The sequence below is a fragment of the Zootoca vivipara genome, chromosome 8, assembly GCF_965207765.1.
Source record: "Zootoca vivipara chromosome 8, rZooViv2.hap1.1, whole genome shotgun sequence".
Taxonomy (NCBI): Eukaryota; Metazoa; Chordata; class Lepidosauria; order Squamata; family Lacertidae; genus Zootoca; species Zootoca vivipara.
In genome coordinates this window covers 64,419,982-64,437,067 of record NC_142591.1, presented here as the reverse complement: position 1 = coordinate 64,437,067, position 17,086 = coordinate 64,419,982, and the positions used below count along the sequence as shown (strand labels likewise).

General features: G+C 47.8%; 1 long non-coding RNA gene across 2 annotated transcripts; it reads left to right on the top strand.

The window, feature by feature from the left end:
• Positions 1-12,591: 12,591 nt before the first annotated feature.
• LOC118090558 (uncharacterized) lies at positions 12,592-14,536 on the top strand. 2 transcript variants are annotated; one of them, XR_009557993.2, is made up of 3 exons: positions 12,592-12,823; positions 13,845-13,959; positions 14,132-14,536. It is a non-coding gene; the product is annotated as an uncharacterized LOC118090558 (long non-coding RNA). The 2 variants fall into 2 exon arrangements; XR_004693268.3 differs by having other exon boundaries at positions 12,592-12,969.
• The last annotated feature ends 2,550 nt before the right edge of the window (positions 14,537-17,086 follow it).

Here is a 17,086-nt window from a genome sequence, read left to right as displayed (position 1 = left end):
CTTTGGGCCTGCATAAAACAGCTTTTACATTCATGGGCTTGGTGCTGAGTCCCCTTCCAATAAAAGCAGGTTCCAGGGTTAAAAGAGGAAAGGGCATAACTCAGTGCACTTAGCATGCAAAAGGGCCCAGGTGCAGCTCCCAGCATCTCCAGGTACGAATGGAAAGGACTCCTGTCTGAAACTCTATGGAGCAGTTTAATGATCTCAGGCAGGCAAGCAAGCCCCAATAAGAATTAATGAGTCTCTGGCAGTTTTATGATACGTTTATTTACAATTATCTTCCAGCGCACGGCTCCGAGCCTGCCACACTTTGCTATGAGTTGGTCACTCTGAGTCTCCACCCCTTTCGCAGCACGAAGGGCGCCAAAGTCCAGTCCTTCCTCTCTTGTACTTCCATTGCATTTTAACCCTTTCATCTCTTCTGGTTCAGAGAGAATGTGGGTGAACTCCACTCCCCACTATCAAACGAAGATCCTTCCCAACAACGCCTCTCTCCTGGTTGCATAGCAACCCCCTCAATGTCATCTATCTCCTCCTCTCCCTCTGCCTGTGAGCTTCCTGAGTCTGCTGCTCTATCTGACTCTGGGAACTATTGATGAAGGGGGCCCGAACTAAACCACTCCTGCTCTGTTTGTGGCTGCGATCCCTCATCTCCAGAGTCAGACTCTTCCCAGGCGTTCGATTCAGCCACATCCCTGACAAGCAGCTGCCAGACAGTGTACACAATAATGGCCTATAAGAACCAACAATCTGACTTGGCATATGGCATCTTCCTGTGTTCCTAAAACATGGTGAGCCCTGTCTTGGAAGATATGGATAATTTCCCATCACATGGGACGTGTTCAGCTAACATTCCTTTCTCAGCTACATTTTGCTGCTGGCTGTGTAGATGCATCACAGAGGATCTGTTATCTAAATAATGTCATCCCCCCGATTCGATGACAAACATTTCAAAGTCGAAAATTGCCCAGAGACACTATCAACCAGTAAATTCACATCTGCTACAGAAACAATTGAAATGTACTTCAGATAAAAACCCACACTGCCACAAGTCATATGCAGTTGTTCAAACACTTGCAAAACCTTCGCTCACAGCAAATGGAACTCTGTACTTTTATTTAAAAATATAGCCTTTGTTTGCTATTTAACCAGCTGGATGTGATTGCGGGCAGACATGTGTGATAGATTTACACACAGAAGAAAGAAAATATTAACTGTACACAGATAGTGTAATTATGCCATATTATTTCCTTTCAGTTTTGCTACCAGAAAGTATAGATTGGTTTCTTTTACTTTATTCAGGTGCAAACTCAAAAAAGTTAAGCATAAACTACGCCCATTTCTGTAAAAAAAGAAAATGAAAAAAAGATTTAATAAAGTCAGACGAAACAAGCTGGAGAGTTGCATTCTCTGTGTTCTTGCTGCAGATCAAATAATATTTAGTTGCCACAATAGGATCTAATTAGGCCTCTTGCTTTAATTCATGACTCTAGGATGCCCTTGAGAGCTTGCATAATAAGAGGGAGAATGTATGATCAGGTTTAAAGCAGAATATTACCGTCAACATAATCCGCCTGAAAGGAAACAGAATATTTATTCACATTATATGTCTGCTGTGAACAGCAGCCCTCAGACAATTTGATTATAGGAATGTGCAGTGCCAAAATGAAACATACTTGTTGTCTGAATTAAACCCATGACACTCCTCAATTTTTCCCAATTAGAAATATGTCTGGTGTTTCTTCTAAAGTACCATAATAGTTTCGCAGCACAAGGCTGTCCCAACCTGAAGATTGATCCACATGCGGTATTCTATTCATTGTGGTTTTTCAACTGAATTTGTCTAAATCACAGACTGAAGGATCTTTTATATGTGATCATAGCACTGGGATTGCAGATAAACCTGCCCTGCTCTTTAAAAGGGCAACATTTCCACTCTCATCCCAGCACTTAAACTCTCCCAGTAGCTGTGCTGCTGCTGCTGATACTCTCAGCACTTTGGAAGCCAGGTGTAAAGGGGAAAGAGTTCTGTGCTAGACTAGCTTTGCTGCTTTTCTATGTTTCTCCCTCTTCTCCCTGGCACCATCCCTGGGGGATCATGCAATAATATGCAAGCAATGGCCTTTTTAGGTGTGTCCAATTGACACATGATTGCTGGTGTGTGTGGGTCCTTTAGGACCTGGAAGAAGGCAGAATGGGGGTGCAAGGCGGAATGGGGCATAATGGGGTGGGGGTGCGCTTATACGTGCTCTACCAACATGCGTGGAGGCCAGGGTGGAACCCCTGCATGAAGTGGTTGCTGCCTGTAGTTAGAAGTGCTACACGCCAAGAACAGTTTTTCTGCAGGATGAATTGTTTGCTTGGAAAGGTTCTCCGTTTGCATGTCTGTAATTTCAAGAGCATATGGTCTTTGCCAACTAGGGGTCAGCCTCCCCAGTTCAGGAATGGCTCTGTGCTGGAATTTGTAGCTTTAAGAGAACTGTGGCTTCAGAAATGAAGCGACTCAATAAAGGAGTTGGACGTTCGACTCCTGTTTGATTCCTGATTATCTCTTCAGGTGCTGACATGTGTTTTCCTCTCTTCCTGAGTAGGTCTACATGCACCTAACTGGGCACATGTGACTGGGCACAGGGTTAGAAAGCATGTGGCCCTCCAGGTCTTGCTGAACTCCAATTCCCATCAGCCCTGAGCAGGAACGCTAATGGTCAGGGATGACGGGATCTGTAGTCCAACAATATCTGGAGGTAAATAGATTCTTGAGTCCTGTTTTAAGGGATTCTATCTAAGATTTACAGTGCCAACTTCCCTCTTTTTTGCCAGACCTCATGGAATCTTCTGAACTGTATATCCTTTCCTCAGCAAGACTCCAGATCTAGAAAAAGGTATTGCTGCCTAATGGGAGCTTGTGCAGGACGACTTGACCTTGCGAGGTCAACACTTAACGTGTGTCCAGGCGAGAAGCCATGTTGCTCTTTTCTGCAAATAGCTCTGTTGGGGTAAGACCTATTTTAAAGCAGCTACTAAATGGCACAAAGAAATAAATAAAGCTGCTAACTGCTCTTAACTGAACTCTTGTGAAAGCAAAACTTAAGAAAAGAAAAGGAGCATTTGAAGAGTGGGAGGGTGATGCAGAAAGGCGAGTGGAAATCTGGTCAGCTCCATTTTCACATGTGACTGCTGAACTATATTTGCAGTATTACCAGATCTGCAAAGCGGGGAAACCTGCCTTGACTAGTGTTATGTACTGAGCTGAATCCTAGAACAATAGGATTCAGAATAAGCGGGAGCTACCCAATCCAACTCCAGGTGGAAGTGAATCCGCAACCTGATTGGCCTGCTGGAGCAGCCAATCAGGCGGCTGGCAGAAGTGAATCTGCTACCTGATTGGCCTGTAGGAGCAGCCAATCAGGCTGCAGGCAGAAGTCAATCCACAATATAATTGGCCCACAGGTGTAGCCCTGAAGTAGCCAATCACGCAAGGCCCATTGTGTAAATAATGTATATAAGCAGATGGTTTTGGGAAAAGAGCCATTTCTTCTTCTCCTCTTCTCCTTGATGACTATGAGCTGAATAAAGAGCATGAAATTCACTCTCGACTCCGAGTACATTTCACTGGCGACGAAGGTGGGATCCTGCTGAGCTGACCGCCACCACGCACTGCACCGCAGCACCGCCACCTGCTGCACCGCTGCATCGCACTGTGCATCCAGGCTTCAGCTCCAGGACCCAAGGAACCCAGAATGGCAACCGACAGCAGCTTCTCGCCATTCAAACCAGCATCAAGAGACTGGGAAGGGTACGCCGCCCGTTTCAACTTCCTCCTGCAAGCGAAAGAAGTCACCAACGATGCCATGAAGAGGGCGACATTCTTCAGCGTCTGTGGAGAGGAGACGTTTGAAATCGCCCGGGCTCTCCTTGCACCTAGAGATGTCGCTACCGTCTCTTACAAAACAATAATGGAACGGCTGAAGGAGCACTTCTCACCACAGCCCTCGGTGGTAGCTTGCCAAAATGCCTTCTACGCAAAGCGGCAAGCCCCGGGGGAAACCATAACTGGGTTTGTGACCTCCCTCCGCCAAGCCGCCCGGCTATGCAACTTCTCAGAGTTGGAGAACATGCTTCGTGACCGCCTCGTCGGTGGCCTGAGGGACGAGATGTTGCAACGACGCCTCTACGCCAAAAAAGACCTCACGTTCCAGATTGCTCTGGAGGAAGCCCTGGCAACCGAAGCCGCCGAGAGGTCAACGCAAGAGGCACGACCGGCCCCGCCATCCCAACACGAAGACCTCACCGACGAATCCGAATCTGACAGGGAGGAAGTACACCGAGTACAGCGGCGCACTCAAGCAGCACACACACCACAGCAGCCTCGACGAGAAGGAGGGAACTGTGCAAGCTGCGGGGAGAACCACGAGAGGAGGACCTGTCGTTTCCGCAACGCAGAGTGCAGGCAGTGCAGAAAATTGGGACACATCGCCCGGGTGTGTCGGGCTCGACTCACCCGTCGACAAGCATCAGATGACCGACCCAGGAGCCCCAGGTCACACGGCACCATGCACCAAGGCAACTCGACGGAGATCACGGACTACCAGGTATTCCAGTTGCCCCATCCCAGCACAGAGAAAATTTATATAGAGGTACAGATAGAGGGAGCCCCATGCCGCATGGAGCTGGACACGGGTTCAACTCTATCCATAATCTCGGCCCGAACATTAAGGGAACTGTGCCCTAATGGGGGTCCCAAACTAAGGCCGGCCCCATTCACCCTCCGGGACTTCCAGAAACGTAAGGTCCCTACAATGGGGGTGGGGACCTTCAGGGTGCAATATCGAGGGCGAAAGCAACAATTGGACTTGCTGGTAGTTAAGGGCCCCTACGTTAGCTTACTGGGACTGGCATGGTTTGGACCTCTGGGGCTAGCCGTTACCGGGGTGAACCGCACTAGCTTACAAGTGGACGTGGACGCCATATGCAAAGAGTTTCCAGGGGTTTTCGATGGGGCATTGGGACGATATACAGGACCCCCCATTGCCCTACAGCTAGACCCCGCTGTACGACCCATCAGGCACAAGGCCCGCCGGGTCCCGTTTGCCCTGAAACCCCGCATAGACGAGGAATTGGACCGGCTCGTGGAGCAAGGAGTGCTGGAGCCGGTGCCCAACGCCCCCTGGGAAACTCCAATTGTCACACCCGTCAAGCCTAACGGTTCGGTCCGCATCTGTGCAGACTACAAATGCACCATAAACAAGGCTCTCACGGCCCATGCATACCCAGTGCCAGTGGTCAGCCATGTCCTCGCCACCCTGGCTGGGTCAAAAATCTTTGGCAAACTGGACTTGGCCCAAGCGTATCAACAGTTGCCTGTGGACGAAGCCACAGCAGAGGCTCAGACGATTGTGACGCACAGAGGGGCATTCAGAGTAAAGCGGCTGCAATTTGGCGTTAGCGTGGCACCAGGCATATTCCAGAATTTAATGGACTCTCTCCTTAAAGGGATTCCTGGCGTCACCCCTTTCTTCGATGATGTACTGATCGCCGGGCCCACACCAGAGGAATTTGAGGACCGCCTCCGCTCCGTCCTGCACCGTTTCCAGACGGCGGGCCTCAAGGTGAAGCGGGAAAAGTGTTTACTGGGAGTGCCGCAGGTGGACTTTCTGGGATTTAAGGTGGACACAGAAGGGGTCCATCCAACCGGTGACAAGGTACGGGCCATTTGTGAGGCCCCAGCGCCCAAGAGCAAGCCCGAACTTCAGTCATTCTTGGGACTATTGAACTTTTACCATGCCTTCCTTCCCCATAAGGCAGCGGTAGCGGAGCCCCTACACAGACTCCTAGATAAAAGGGCCCCTTGGGTGTGGGGCCAGCGACAAAGGGCCGCATTCCAGGCAGTCAAGGACTTGCTCGTCTCGAACTCGGTCTTGGCACACTTCGACGAGAGGCTGCCAGTGGTGCTGGCATGCGACGCCTCTCCCTATGGCATCGGCGCTGTCCTGGGACACCAACTCCCGGATGGAAGAGAGGTGCCGGTGGCATACTTCTCCCAGACTCTTGCTGCAGCCGAACGAAACTACTCACAGATTGACAAGGAGGGTCTGGCAATCGTGAAGGGCGTAAAAAAATTCCATGATTTCTTGTACGGGCGGCCCTTTACCATAGTGACTGACCACAAGCCGTTGCTTGGCCTGTTTGCCCCCGAGAAGCAGACCCCCCAAGTGTTGTCTCCACGTGTCCTCAGGTGGTCAATTTTCCTTGCCGGCTACCAGTATGCACTAATCCACCGCCCTGGGAAGGCGATGGGCCACGCAGACGCCCTCAGCAGGCTACCACTACCAGAAACAGGCCCCGACCCAGCGCCTGCGCAAGAGGTTATGACCCTGGAGCTGCTTCCCGACCGACCCATTCAGGCACAAGAAGTTGCGCACCATTCCACAAAAGATAGGGTCATCTCCCGGGTCCTGGACTGGGTGTGGCGAGGATGGCCCAGCAGCAGCCCCGGGCCAGAATTCGCCGGCTACACAAACCACAAACATGAACTGTCGGCCCACAAGGGGTGCCTGTTATGGGGAAGCAGGGTAGTTGTTCCCCAGCCCCTCCGCAAAAGGGTCCTTACAGCCCTACACGAGACACACCCAGGGGTAGTGAGGATGAAGGCCCTTGCCAGGAGTTATGTGTGGTGGCCGGGGATTGACAGAGAGATAGAGGCCTGGGTCCAACACTGCAAGACCTGCCAAGAATCCCGCCCGGATCCCCCAAGGGCCCCAGTCCAGCCCTGGGAGTCCGCCCGACATCCATGGTCACGCTTGCACGTGGACTTCGCTGGCCCCTTCCAGGGAAAAACATTCTTCATAGTGGTGGATTCCTACACCAAATGGCTGGAGGTCGCACTGGTACCGTCCACTTCTACGGCGGCAGCCATCCGGGTACTACGTAAGCTTTTTGCAACCCACGGGCTCCCTGACACCCTCGTCTCGGACAATGGAACCGCATTCACGTCAGAGGAGTTCCAGACCTTCACAGCGCAGAACGCCATCCGCCACATCCGCTCAGCACCATTCCACCCTGCCACCAATGGCCAAGCGGAGCGCATGGTGCGGACCACCAAGGACAGCCTCCGCCGCATGACACAAGGGGACTGGGAATACCGCCTTGCCGCATTTCTTCTAGCACAGCACAGCACCCCAAGAACAACGACGGGCCGGAGCCCAGCTGAATTACTAATGGGCCGGCGCCTTGCAACTAGACTGGACCGACTTCACCCCGACAGAGCTCAGGATGAGGTAGTGGTGGGGAAAGGCAGGAACCCCCGGACATTTGTGGCCCAGGACGCAGTGTACGCAAAGAATTTTGGGGCAGGCCCAGCATGGGTACCCGCCACAGTCACCAAGGTGACCGGTCCCGTGTCGTACGAGGTACTAACGGAAGGGGGGCAATGTTGGCGCCGCCACTGCGACCAGCTACGGCGACGATTCCCAGGAGGAACCCGGGAGGAGAGCGGGACAGAGGGGTCCCAAGGGGACAGCAGGGCAGTGAGGCCTGTAGAGCGAGAGGGGTGGGCAGGGGAAGCAGAAGCAGTAGGCACAGAGGGGCGCCCCGAGGCTGGAAGGACACCGGAACCAGAGCCACAACCTAGTGGTTCAGTGGCGCCAGACCAGACAGCCCCGGCACAGCCAGCAGCCTCGGAACACGAGCCAGAACCAGAACCCCTGACCAAGGAACACCCCAGGCCACAACGCACACGGAGGCGGCCAGCAGACCTTGGGGACTACGAATGCAACTTCCCGGGCAGGACTGGAACTTAGAGGGGAGGGGTGTTATGTACTGAGCTGAATCCTAGAACAATAGGATTCAGAATAAGCGGGAGCTACCCAATCCAACTCCAGGTGGAAGTGAATCCGCAACCTGATTGGCCTGCTGGAGCAGCCAATCAGGCGGCTGGCAGAAGTGAATCTGCTACCTGATTGGCCTGTAGGAGCAGCCAATCAGGCTGCAGGCAGAAGTCAATCCACAATATAATTGGCCCACAGGTGTAGCCCTGAAGTAGCCAATCACGCAAGGCCCATTGTGTAAATAATGTATATAAGCAGATGGTTTTGGGAAAAGAGCCATTTCTTCTTCTCCTCTTCTCCTTGATGACTATGAGCTGAATAAAGAGCATGAAATTCACTCTCGACTCCGAGTACATTTCAACTAGAATACATTTCTTTTGTTATTAAATGTGAAATGAAGCATAAACAAAATCACCACAGAATACAGGTTAGAAATATTGAAACAGAAAGGGGGCCAGAGGCATCGTTACAGAATTTTGATAGAAATTATTACAAGTCTGTAACAATGAAAACACCATTAACATGAAGATCCAGTGGAATGCATACCTGGTTTTAAAATGGCTCCTTTCCTCTTTCTATCCTTCATTATTGCCAAGAGTCCCAAACCAAACTCGAAAGACGCCCTTAGCACTGCTCGTGAAAATTCTCTTATGAATATAAGACAAAAATGGCCCTGATCTGGGAATGTTTGTTACGCTTGAGTCCCATTCAGAAATCAAGGGGCAAGATGATTGTGACTTAAACCTCATTGATTTCAATTCAATTTGAGCAACCAATTTTGTGCAACTGATCGGGGCTATAGTTGTTGGTTGAGAAGTTGGCTTTGTTTAAATGGCAGCACAGTTTTTAATAGAGACACCGGGCTTTCTGAGCTAAGCACATTAATCACTTGATGACAAGCAACATCAAGCATTAACTTGAATGTGCTATCACAAATTTAACCAGAGACAGAGATTTTGTATCATCCAAAGTCACCTCCAATGCAATGCTTTTCAATGGAGCTGATTCACCTGTTGATTCACACAGATGAAATAAAGAAAGCATCGTGTCCCCTTATTCCAAGTTCCCATTCCACAAACTCATGGACCAATTGCCTCTCACATTGGAGCTGGAAATTACAACACACTTGGCACTACAATGCCCATGCGTTCAGTGATGAAGGAACAGTAGTTGTGGTCATTTGGCCTGGAGACTGGGAACAACATGTAATACTTTCATATCCAGCAATGGCTGTTTTGGCTCACAGCTTCACCACTGTTTAAATAGCCAGAACTTGGTCAATATTAGACAACCTTATTTGAGCAGAATGAGGCAACTACCAGTTGATGTTCCCGGATTTCTTAAGTGGTAAAAAGTCCAAGGTAGCCTTTTACATTATCCAATTCCCTGTGAGGAGAAAAGTACTGGAAGCTTGTGGTGTTTATGTCATACATTTTATTGCACAAGTTGAGCCTCAGCCTAAAGAAACATCCAGCCTGCCCCCCTTCTTCTTCTTCTTCTTCTTCTTCTTCTTCTTCTTCTTCTTCTTCTTCTTCTTCTTCTTCTTCTTCTCCTTCTCCTTCTCCTTCTCCTTCTCCTTCTCCTTCTCCTTCTCCTTCTCCTTCTTCTTCTTCTTCTTCTTCTTCTTCTTCTTCTTCTTCTTCTTCTTCTGTAACGTGTCTGTTCCCCCAATGCAACAACAGCTTGTTTTTGCCAGACAGTTCCAAAAACTCAAGACTTATTTTTCCGTTGCTGGGTACAGTCAAAATGGTTCCCTCCACATCAAATTATTGGAGAAATGATGGCTGAAGTAGATGGAGTACCTCAACCTTACATCCCCATCATTTCCTCCCTGCACCTGCTGTTTGATTGAAGTGCAGAGTGTTTGAGGACCAGGACATTCACAGGGAAACCAAAATGCTTGTTTACAAAGCTATTATACTACCAACCTTATTGTATGCTTGTGAAATGTGGACCACTTATAAACGCCAACTCCTCGAAAGATCCCATCAATGGTGCCTCTGAAAAACTTTACACATCACCTGGAAAGACAGGTGAACTAATATCAGTGTACTGGAAGAAGCAAAGATCACCAGTGTCGAAGCAATGATTCTTCAACATCAACTTCGTTGGACTGGTCATGTTGTGTGGATGCCTGATTACCATCTTCCAAAGCAACTACTCTATTCTAAACTTAAAAATGGTACGCATAATGCTGGTGGTCAACAAAAGAGGTTCAAAAGACTCTCTCAAGGCAAATCTTACAAATGGAGTATAAACACCGACAACCGGGAAACACTGGCCTGTGAGTGCTCCAGTTGGAGAACAGCCTCTACCAAAGATGTCATGGGCTTTGAAGATGCTCAAACTCAGGACGAAAGGGAGAAACGTGCTAAGAGGAAGGCACGCTTGGCAAACCCTCACCATGATAACTCCCGCCCAGAAACCTATGTCCCCACTGTGGAAGAGTGTGTGGATCCAGAATTGGCCTCCACAGTCACTTATGGAGCCACTGTTAAAACTGTGTTTATGGAAGAGAATCTTACTCGGCTACAAGGGATCGCTGAAGAAGAAGAAGACAGCTGGAAGCAAAGCTTCAGGGGAAATGGCAGTGCAGGCAACGCTTAAGCAGTTCTTGCATTGCTGCTTCTCCCTTGCAAATTGATTGTTCCTTTGCAGTATGATAGATGTTCATCAGAGAGCCAAATATCCTCTATCATCTGCCCCCTGAGGCAGCCATCTCACTCAAGACTCCTGAAGGTCCCAGGCTGCACAAGTAACTATCAGGGAAACAGCAAAATGAATTCTCCTTTGAAAGGAGAATAGCTTGTGTTCTTGGTTGACTCTGGCACTCAGAAGCAAAGGGTCCTCTTGCTCTCTCTTCAATTTTTGCTATTCATAACTCCTTACATCTCACAGCAGACCTATTTTAAGCAACAGATGGATCAAACACAAATAAAGAACAAACTACAAGGGCTAAAAGATATTATTTCAAATGCTTGCTTTGTTCAAAAGTCATGTTGTTCCTGAACATTGATGTAATTGCTGCTTATTTTGAACACTCCACAGCCTGGCTTTGGTTAGAGACAGACAAAACATAACTTAGAACTGTAAACCGCATCTTCTGTGCCAAGAAGAAACGGCTGTAATTTACATTATGCTTCAGATTTTAAGGCAAAGGATGCAGCCAGATGGCCACTGCCCATGCTTTTTGGTAATCTGTCTATCACATTTGTATCGCCCACCATTCTTCCAAGGAGCTCAGAGCAGCAGGGGTTTTTTGTACTGTCTCGCTTCTTGGCGTAGCCCCTGACGTGGATTCCAAACGGAAACACCAAATCAAACAGAGCAAAAGCATGCAAACAAATTCCTGAGGACATCTGAGAAAAATCACCTCCATCCTAGGGTGGCCACTTACAAATGGCTCAAAAAAGGGTAACAAATGCATTAACCTCCCTAACCCCCAAAAAAGAAGATGAAAGAGGAGGCAGGTTTGCATAAAAATTGCACATGCAAATATTATCGATGAAACTTTAGAAATCATAAGTACAATTTGAGGAGAAATGCAATGCCTTTTGCCATAGCAGGGAAGATTGTGACCAGGTGTCTGCCTAGCCTGCTGTCCAGCAGGTGCAGGTGCAACTTCAAGACTCCTCCTACTTTCCCATCTTATGGTTCTGTATCTATAAACAGGGCTTGGACTGGCCAGCCCTTACAATAGAGGATGGTCCTCTGCCAAGTTGGACACATGGCCAGCCTATCACCTCCTCCCATCATGAACCTATATGAGATCTTTGCTCTTTTCTTGAGGTCCTTCTTCTTGTATTCCAGCCAGGTGCTGTTGATGAGGACATAAGTAGTGGAACCGCCAAGGGAAATCCATCTGGCCCCTTCTTTGCTCACATTTAAATGAGTTCTTAAGATGTCTTTCCTTGGGCAGGCATTTTTTAATTCAGGGATAGTCAACATGGTGCCTTTGAGAAGTTGTGGACTACAACTGCCATGGACTCCAGCTGGCATGGCCAATGGTCAGGGATAATGGGAGCTGCAGTCCACAACTTCTGGAGGGCATTGTGTTAAACTATTCTCAAAAGTGGTTCAACAGTCAACCCCTCTTCCTAGGGAACTCTGGGAATTGTAGCTCTGGGAGGGGAATGGGGGTTTCCTAACAAGTCTCAGCACCCATAACAAACTACAGCTCCCAGAATTATTCGGGAGAAGCTATGACTGCTCAAAGTGGTGACATGTGGTGTGAATGTGGCCTACAACTCCCATCCTACCTGACCATTGGCCATGCTTGCTGGAGCTGATGGGATTTGGAGTCCAACAATACCTAGAGAGCCACACAGGCATACCTCCCCCTCCATCTAGGGAACAGAATGACCTCCATGATACAGAGCCTTTGCTCTATGACTCAGAGTGTGTCCATTTCTATACGTAGCACAAAAATAGCCAAAAGCCATGGGGTTGTGGAGAAGGACTCTAGATACAACTTACCATTGTGCCCATCTGCTATCCTATGTAGGCACAACTCAACTGGGAATCCGTGATGGATTCCTAAGCAAATAAAACGGCACTCATAACAGACATTTACATAAGAGATATTAAATAAATGTTTGCTTAAGTAGCTCAAAGTTATTAGTTAACGTTCGCTTCTTCATAACTCAGAGTGCAGTTAATAATTATTAAGCCTGTTTTGGCCACAAAAAGTCAGGATAGATTGTTTTGACCTGTGTTAACCATTAACGTCAACAACTACTATCATAGTTTGTGTGTGACGCTACCAGAGGGATCCAGTGTAAGTGATGAGAAGTTATGGTACAGCTGGAGAGCTCTTAGTGGCATAGATGGCTCTAATCTGCACCACAGCAGCAATTTTATGATAGAAAGCTCTGGATATCCATTGTTGTTATTTGATTTGGTGCATTTCAGCTGTTGATTGAAAGGAGAGCCTAAACTGGGCTGCAAACTGAGAAAGGGAATTACGAAATGCTATTCCAAAAGTTCTGGTAGGGGCTGTGAGTATTTGGCCAACTTTTCCCAATAACTGGATTTATTACACAGTAGTGTCACTGACAACAGCCCCCAAAAACAGCCTTACTGTGAACCAAGATGAGATGGCTGCCTTGGGCAACAGATTAAGGGTGCTGGCGTGGATTATAAGGTTCGAGACTGACCAAGCTAACTCTTGGGGCAAAAAAGACTGGGGGGTTCTCCTGAGTCCACTGAAATGAACAGGAACTTTGTGATTGTTGATGCCCTTGTTTGGTGTGTTGAAAGGGTGCTATTTGGATTTTCTGGCACCAAAATGTATTGAGATCCTATCTAGGATTTGCTCCCAGTAAGCAGTTAAAACATAAGCAATGACTATCTGTCACTGCTGTTAGTGTGGTTTGCGCATGGGAAGTGTTTGCTTGTATTTGGATATCTGTATTTGGAGTATTTATTTGAAAATGGCAACTGGATCTCAGAAATGTTGCCAACATTTACTGAATGCACCTATTAGGTTGCAATCGCAAACAGTGTCCGGGTGGAAATTGCTGAAGTGTCCGGGAAAATCCGGACGTATGGCACAACCCATGTCAGAAGTCTAAAAAGATCTCAACAACTTTGCCCCCTCCCCCAATCTCAACAATTTTGGTGTTTGTTTGTTTTTTCACTTTTTGAAATATGGCAACCCTAATGTTCTTCTATGTTCTCCTAGAGTGGACTGGTTGAAATTCACAGACCTAAGTTAGTCATGCCCATTAATTTCAGTGGGTCTGCTCTGAGTCTGGCAAACACTGAATGAAACTGTGGACCAGCCCTTTATCAAGCCAGATCTCCGTTGTTTCCAAGATGGTGAACGAGGCGCTGAACAAATCAGTTAGGGATCCAATTTTTACAAATGCTGACTGACAATCTTGCATTAAAGATGGAGAAACAGGGCTGCAGATTGATTGATTGATTGATTGATTTTTACCTGAGAGGGGTCCCAGAGAAAGAGAGAGGTGTGAAATATGTTGTTGAATGGCCTGGGTTTCTTCCTCTAAATTTCAGATATTGAACGTATGCTTCAGATCCCCGGTCCAAGAGCCCAAACAAATGGTCCAAGCAGATATTGCAGATCGCTTTGAGCACTATTGACTTAAGGACTCCATCTTCAAAGCACTAGGTAACATTTGTGAGCTCAGATGTTAGGATTTTGTGTACCCGATGCAGGGTAGTGTGATTGGTGGGAATCACATGAGCTGTCAGAGAAGAATGTGGGAACGGAAGACTGTCTTATCTCTTCCGTCTGAGAGTGTTATTGGATTGTACTTTCACTTCTCCTGTGTGTGTTTTAGGTCTTGTTCGGCCGGAGCTGGAGAACACAGACGTACTTATGGATCCTCTGAATATATTGTAAATAAAACGTAGTTTAGACCTACGGATGTTTCTTTCTTCTTGCTGCGAAATGCCAGAAGACTTGCTTGCACTTTTCCTAGGAGGAGTGTCGCAGAGAGGCACTCTGGAGTGAAGGGGAATGCCATTCCAGAGACGTGCCAGAGTGGATACGCTCAGAGGTACTGGGGGTCTGCCACCCCCCCCCCCAGGAACGCATTCCAACAATAGGGGTGTCTCTTTAGATGTCTTCTGAGATATATGCCCTGAAACTGTTGGGCAAGCTTGCCACCCATATACAGCTGCTTTATAGGCAGCAGGAATTCCATATCCTAAAATGAACAAATAATAAATACCTTTTAAAAATTGCTTTCGTAGCCCATTTCATGATTTCCACCCTCGGTTTGTATGTATTCTGGATTTCTACCCTGTAAGCCGGGGAAACATTTTCCAAGCTTGGATCTGAAAATATGTATTTCTTCTTTCTGCCATTTGAACTATTTGTGCTTTTTGTTTCAGGGGATAGTCACGTCACGAGTCCAAGACAGATTCTGAGCCGGGCATCCCACAACCTGCCCCTAAATCCAGCCTTGCCTGTTTTCATCTGGTGCACATCCTTTTCTCTGAACACACCCCCTGAGGCCCCCAAACCATCTTAGCACAGATCTATCATCCCACCTGGCTTTTTGAATGTGGAGGTGACGGTTCTCCCCCAAATCAAAGCAAGCATTGAACGAAACCCTCACTTACCCCCAGCCTGGCATGAAGCAAAACATAAAATAAAAATAAGCCACCTAACCAAGTTGGCCTCTGGCTCATAAAAATAATCCATCTCTGTATGAAAACCAAACGCTTCATAAAACCGTCATGCTGATTTGAAAAACAATTTTACAGCTAAAAGGAGGAATGCCCAGCCAGTATAATTCATTACACTGAGGAGGCTTTAATAAGCCAGCCAAAAAGCACAAGGGAGTTCCCCTCCAGCTATAATAGAACGCAGATGCATCCCTTCGTACAAGTTGAAGGCCTAATAGCTGTGGATTCCAAGGCAAAAATTTCTCCTCAGAGGTCATTCCTCAGGGTAACAAGCAGACACAGAGAGCTGCTGCCAGGTTGGAGCTGGGTCTCGCCCTAGCTAGACACAGCTTGAAAGTGAGTGGTGGCAAAAGGAACCTCACCTGGTTTTGACACTAAAAATAAAGCTCAGAAGGGTGCCCACATCAGGTGCCCACTTCAGGGCACCATCGACAAATTGGAGGATATTCAAAGGTGGACAACAAAGATGGTGAAGGCAGAAACCAAGGCCGCATTTGCACCAGACACTGAAAGTGTTATTGTGCCACTTTTTAACTGTCATGGCTTCCATCCTATGAACTGAAGATTGATAAGGGCACTGAGAGTTGTTAAAAGCCCTCGGTTTCCCTTGCAGAGTGGTTTAACCCTCAGTGCCTCTTCCCAGGGAACTCTGGGAGTTGTAGCTGGGTGAGGGGATTGGGGGCCTCCTAACAACTCTCAGCACCCTTAACAAACTACAGCTCCCAGGATTCTTTGAGGGAAGCCATGACTGTCTATAGTGGTATAGGTAAAGGTAAAAGGACCCCTGACCATTAGCTCCAGTCGTGACCGACTCTGGGGTTGCATGCTCAACTTGCGTTATTGGCCAAAAGAGCCAGTGCACAGCTTCCAGGTCATGTGGCCAGCATGACTAAGCCACTTCTGGCGAACCAGAGCAGCACACGGAAACGCCGTTTACCTTCCCGCTGTAGCAGTATCTATTTATCTACTTGCACTTTGATGTGCTTTCGAACTGCTAGGTTGGCAGGAGCTGGGACCGAGCAACGGGAGCTCCCCCCGTCGCAGGGATTCAAACCGCCAATCTTCTGATTGGCAAGCCCTAGGTTCTGTGGTTTAACCCACAGCGCAACCCGCGCTTTAAATGTATGGTGCAGATGCAGTCGAAGTCTTGTGAGGAGGGAGCTGGATATATTTAACCTGGAGAAGAGAAGATGTGGGCGCTGGGGTGGGGAAACAGGACATGCTAGTGGTCTTCAAATATCTGTCATGTAGTAGAATTTGAGAGAAAGGCTGGATCTAAATATATTAATTAAATAAGTGCCTCTCCTGGTTCTGCATATTCTACTGAACATTAATTCTTCTTCATGCAATGTTCATTCTTGCTTCATTAAAAGAATATAATACGTACTGTTGAATTGAGGGAAAGATGGGTTAACTTAATACATAACACATACACACATACATACATACATACATACATACATACATACATACATACATATGGATGTATTGAACGCTGAAGCTCCACTGGTGTCCCAGACTTCCCCTCCTGACCCCTCCAGCCTCAAAATCTGTTCCTCAGGGTTGGGGGACACTCTGGAGCAGATTTTGGAAATACACAGAGGGAGCCCTGTTGTGCCAGCATAAATCTGCTGGCACAGCTTCAGATACAACGCAGCGACAGGAACTGTGCTATTTTTCTAGAAAAAATAGGTGGTGGAACTCACCATGAACGCCTTCCTTGTTCTCTTAGAATGGCAATGGTGCCCACCTGAGTGGTGCGGGAACTAAAACATGAGAAACCGGGAGAAATCAAAATTCGCCCATCCCTAGCTATGCCTATTGCTAACCACTGCGGCGCATCATCAGTGCTGGCTATAGCAATATCAAAACTGCAGTTCGTTCCAAGAAAGAAAGATGAATCATCCCACCTTGAGCCAGAAGGCGATATGAGTTTTTGTGAATCTGCCCACATTCCAGACCAGATCAAAGGCTTCTCTCACGGACTGACAGGGAGCTGGTGCAGTGTGGTGACTAAGAGATATGAACCAGGAAGCCTCTGCTCAGAGTTTCATCTCATAGAATCATAGAATCGTAGAGTTGGAAGAGACCACAAGGGCCAT